Source organism: Drosophila sulfurigaster, chromosome 2R (assembly GCF_023558435.1).
Source record: "Drosophila sulfurigaster albostrigata strain 15112-1811.04 chromosome 2R, ASM2355843v2, whole genome shotgun sequence".
Classification (NCBI taxonomy): Eukaryota; Metazoa; Arthropoda; class Insecta; order Diptera; family Drosophilidae; genus Drosophila; species Drosophila sulfurigaster.
In genome coordinates this window covers 14445181-14451180 of record NC_084882.1, presented here as the reverse complement: position 1 = coordinate 14451180, position 6000 = coordinate 14445181, and positions in this window count along the sequence as shown.

Genomic DNA, 6000 nt, shown 5'->3' with positions numbered 1-6000 from the left:
ATTAATTGAATGCTTTAATGAAACTATTTTTATTAGCAGAACACAATTTGTTCTACACAATGTCGTAATCGTTGCTTAAAGTCACTTTTTGCCAACTTGTTTCATGGAACAGTTCAAAAGTATTTTTAACATGATGAGGTTTATATAGTGCAGAGGGCTTTCACCAAACATTTGACTTTTCTCTCTTGATGAAAAGTCTTTCGCCATTGAACATTTCATCAAACGAACCGCAACAGAACACAGAATACACAAAATACAACAAAACAAAAAAAAGAATGGTGTCATTTCTGTGTGTGTCTCGGTCAGTTCGTCACAAAGGCCAAGTAATAATGCTCCCTCATGGTTATTTTTCGCTTAATTTCCATGCCTTTTTTTTTGCGAGTACCTACGAATGTCCCAGATTCTGTTTCGCTATTTATAAAAAAACGAAAGGCCTTTCCACAAATCATGCGTCAGAAAGTTGTAACTGTCAGTGACAAAAGCCAACGACAACGACAATGGCAAACGGCAACGAACGAAAAATGCAGGAAGACAAAAGGAAAAGCATAAAAAATACACTCACAGTCCGACTCACACTCGAGCAAATTGCATATGAAAAAGGCCTGAAAAAGTGCGCCTTCGGGGTTCAGGTGGAGATGCAGATGTAGAGGGGTGCAATGGCCGCCAATGTAAGGGGAGAAAAAGAGAGAGAGAAAGAAAAAAGGGAGATGGAGAGGGGCAGACAAGACGTGATGACAATAAAAACGAATGCGAATTGCAGAAACTTTTAGCCAAGTGCAGCCCCCTCCTCCAAATGCGCCGCCCACCCGAAGTCTCAGTCGGTGGCCCACGCGATGCAACGTTGCAGCGGCGGCAGTAGCTTGTTGTATCTTTTGCAGTCACTCTTTTGCATGGCCATAAATTGCAGACCGGCCGGCATTGCCGGCATGCACGATACGAGACTACGAGTACTACCAGTTTTGCTACTCACACTCGCACTCACACTCACACACTCACAGTCTCACACTCATGCGTGTCGTTGAGGCAGGCAAGCAGCCAGCACACTTTTACTATTGTATCTAGTTGGAGCAGGCGCACAGCAAGCAGCAGTTGGACGACTCAACTAGCCAACAAAAATAGTAGCTGTCTGTATTGTTGGCCAGGCCAACAACGAGTTGTGGCCGCTTTGCGAATGGGTTGCATCACATCATCATCCACAGAGAACACAAACACAAACTCAACGCAACGCACGCTGCACTTGTTGGCTTGGTTTCGTTTGGTTTTATGTTGTTGTCTCTGCTGGTTATCAACTAGAAACCAGGCCACATAATTCAATTGATTAACCGAAAAAGGGATGCAAAGTAAATGCAATTAGCTTTGTGTAAAAAGCCACTTTGTGCGGCCTAATAGAAAAACTTAATAGCTTCGCATGCAGATACATTTTAGATGCAAGGCTGAGATACATTCTGTAGAATGCAGTGGGTGTTTTTTCTACTCTTTTTTTTTTTTTTTTATTACTGCACTGAACCATGACATGTATGTAAATCACAAACACACTTGCATACACACACACTGCGCTTCGTTGATTTTCAGTAATTTTATAATGTATCTGCAAGTGTAATCAACTAAATGTATCTCATCGTCGTTGACGTCGTCATCGTCGTCACACACACATGTGCATTCGGAGCCATGCTTGGTGGTGTGCATGTTGCAAATGACTGGGCGAGCAGCAAAAGGTGAACGCAACTGAATACAACACACATGATGTAGGCAAAACGAGTTCTAGATACATTTCGCATATCTCGTTGCGAACTGCGAAAACCAGCTGAGCTAGAACAAACACCACACTACAGCACAGACAACATAAAGCTGACGAGTTGGGGACGAGCTTCAGTCACCGTTTAAAAAGACTATGAAGATACTCTACTCATGTGTATGCATGTCTGTCTGTTTGTATGTTGCCGGCAGTGGTTGTTGCAACATTTTGCAGCAATCGCAGATACATGCACAAGTATCATGTATGTAGATGCGACTCCAAAGTGCCATCAGTCTACTGTGTGTGGAGTCTAGGCCAGTTGCCTGCTGGTTGCATCTGTGCGCCTGCTTAAATCTGTACATCTTCATTTTTCTAGCGACGCATACAAACACACACATGCTTGCCACAGAAGCCACTGCAGAGCGATAGATACAAGTACTTCTATTGTTGCAGCCACAAGTTGCATGCAAAGCAGACAAAGCAGAGCATGTTGTTTATTATCTGTGTTAAGTATCTTCTGGTTAATACAGTAATTTAGATTATAAGCCAGCGATAAATCCCCTCGATCCACTTCCATGCAATTAATTTTGCTTGAGACTGTACAGAAATCGACGCTTGACTTGACGTCACTTAATGTGGCATTGTTTTCAAGCAACTAATAAACAGGTAAGTCTATTAATCGAAAGCACTTGACTAACTGATACCCTGCACTATCTATTCCAGATTGTTAATGAAAGTAATGTTCAATTTACTATCAAATAACTAAGACATGAGTGAAATATGAGATACATTTTTCTCTGCACATACCTCTTTAGATTAACTGATCGCAAACAGGGTATGAAAACTAATTGAAATAGCTTGGGAATATTTATTATAGCTGAAACCGGTTTAGAGCGTCGACGCCATAGAAAAGCGTATAAGTAAGCGGCAGAGTATGTGCGGTTATTTAACTAACTGTGACCAATTGAAAAGGCTAAATACCAAAATCAATTCCAAAGTTTGGCAACAACATGAGCACATTGAATGTGCTATCATTTAGGCCAGGTTAGCTTATGCTTGGGACTTAGAGCTAGGCAAGCTGAAAGCATAAGAAAGAGCGAGAGAGAGAGAGAGAGACAGACAGATCGAGACGCCATTTTAAATTCTATTTAGTTGTTTTCATAGCAGCGACAAACAGCCGCTGTTGCTGAAAAAAAAATGATGTCATTGCCAACGCGCTTCGGTATTGTGTTCCAAAACCCAGACACAGAGACAGACACAGACATGGTTAAGTTCTCGACAAACGCACCTGCAATAACACACACACACACACACAGCAAAGCACAGAGAACGCGCCAGTTCAAATTGCGAAAGCCAAAACAGAGGCAGCCAAAGTAAGGCAAGGTAAGTAGTTGGTTTGGTTCGCTGGTAGCCAGAGACCTCAAGGCAGGTGATAAGAAGCGATTAACTCTTATCTTATCGTGCGAGCGTGACTAATTGGCCCAAATGAAGAGGGCCCAAGAATGAGCGCCGTTGGCAGAGAATCTCATTGCATACACCCAAAAAGAAGGGAAAAGCACGAAAATTCAATGAATTTCACTTGAGGTAGGTTCCGAGTGGAGTTGTGAGAGTAAACTGCAAATTATATTGCATTTGAGATGGTAAATGTGTGAAAGCAACTACATATTTAAATGCAGTTTAAAAAGGAAATGGTTTTTCTTTTATTCTTTGCATTTGAAAACTGTTTTCTTTTTTTGTATCTTCCGTATTTATCTGTTCAACTCTAACTGTGCAATTCTGCCAAAGGGGCAATATATTCTAATGTATGTGGAGCTGTCAAGCGACTAACGACATGAATTGAGCGTGGAGAGATTGAGGCAGATTGTCGTCGAGTTAAGAGCAATTCAATTGAAGCACGGTTGCTGCTGCCACTGATGTTTATTGTTGCTATGACAACGCGGAAATTGTGTGCAACTTTCAAAAGAAGCAAAGGGTTGATGTCCGACTAGCTCCCAGTATCAGCAACATAAACAACAACAGCAGCAGCAGCAGCAGCAGCAGAAGAAGCAACAACAACACATCCGACGCTGTCAGTCGCTTTTGGAATTCAAACGAACTCTGTGGAGAGAGAAAGAACATCATCATTATGGCTGTCCATTGTCGTCATCGTCATCGTCGTCGTCGTTTCTCTTGTTGTCATCGCTGGTCAGCAACATGTTGTTGTTGTTGTTGTTGTTGCTGCTGCTGCTGTGGGAAGAAGAGGCTAAACAACTTGTGGGTCCATTGCTCCAGTAAATGTTGTTGCTGCCTCTTCTCTTTGCCATGCGCTGCGCTTTATTGATGTAAACGAGCAACAAAAATTTGCATTAGAAGTTCATTAGCGAGTGCGGCTAACCGCAAACGAAGCTCTAGAAAGAGTGAAATCCCAATGAAAACTGCACAATTGCCAAGACATGAACAAAGCAACAGCAACAGCAGCAACAGCAGCAGATGCAACAATTGCATTGAAAATGCAGAAAAAAAGTAAAGAAAAACTCGGCTGACCGCAAATGAATTGCAGTCGATGCCTGGAAGGCAGACAACCAAATACATGTGTACTATATAAAGTTTTGTTTGTATATAACCCAGGCAACAACTGACCAATCACCTCCCCCCTCAACAGCCCCCTGACACAACAATTCTTCAGTCCACCCACCACTTGTTGCTATGTCAACGCCTCGCTTCTGTTTACAACCACAGTTGTTGTCATTTCTATACCCTGTAAACAAAAGAAATACTAATAGGGTAGGGTTTTTCACATGATCCAATTATGAATTTTCCCCCGATATAAAAATCGATCAATAAACAACGAATTACTACAAGCAATAGGCCAATTTGTTGCTTTACTATAAGTAATTATTGTTGTGAATACATTAAACAACATAAAATGTATTCGATACGATTTCCAGCACTATTAATTGTTTAAAGAGACTTCTAATATGCAAATGATGATATTTGGGAGAATTAGAAGAAGTTCTGATAGCTACATCACCTTTTTATTAATAATTGAATATAGCAGAAGAGGGAAAATTAAAAAAATCCGTGCATTTTTGCACTAACAAATTAAATAAATAAAGCTGTGAAAAAATTTAAACTGTCTAGCATTATCATTTGGATTGTTTTCAGTCAGTCAGTCAACATAATGTACTTTATAAATTTAGATTAGGCACAACTATTTATGAGATCTGATTTAGCTTTCAGAGCATAAAATTATTTCAACGAATATACAATACAATATTTATTTTGTCACCATATTATTTTTAGTCATTTCACAGAGCATTTTCGCGTTGGTCATCCGATTGTTGATCAATTGTTGTCCTCAGTTTGTTTGTTCGACAGCTGCATAAAAACGGAAGCGAGCTGCGTAACTAAGTAAATAAATAATTTCAACTCATTTCCATGTACACAACAAAAACAATGATTCACAATTGCAGACGCGAAGTCGCTGCGCTAATCGCTGCTAATTGCCAAAGTGGACACCAAATGGTTGTCTTCTGCTGTTGATGTTGCTGTTGCTGCTTCTGCTGCGGCGACACTTGGCTGTTAATTAGAACACTGGTCGGTGTCGTCTTTTGATGTTTAAACAGCGACATAATTGGCATACGATATTTTACTATATATGTATGTAGTAGAAGTATTTCTCAATGTGGTATCTGCATGTTGCGTAATTGGAGATTCAATTATGCATGCATGCCCCATGCCACATGCCGCATTCTTATGGACACTGCCACTGCCACCGCCACCATTGTGAGAGAAAAGAACCGCGCCCCACACTGCGCCTCCGTATTAATTAAAGACTTCCGCCTGAACTGCCAACGGACGTCTTTTGTTGTAATTATTGTCTTGACGATGCGCTGCTCAGATATCTCGCCAGCCAGACAAAAGTGGGCAGAAAGCCAGTCAGAGTCAGATTCAGAGAAAGGGCTCGGGGAAGTGGTGTGTTAGGGGAACTAAGAGTGTAGCGCTGGACAACAACCCTACCCTATAGATAGAGCGGACAGGTATAGACCAAGATATCAGCTGCAAATTATAAGAAACTCTTTACACAATATAACAAAAGCCAGGGGGATGCTGGGCTGCATGAAAGTAGCGCAAACAGAACCTCGGAGAGTTCAGTGAACCTTCCAAGAAATCTTGACATTTTAAAGCAACAGTGGCCACTCGCTAAATAACTATCTGAACTGTAATTGCCTATAAGAATATGATAAATTAGCAAGGAACTTATGAAAGCAGACTTATATAACACA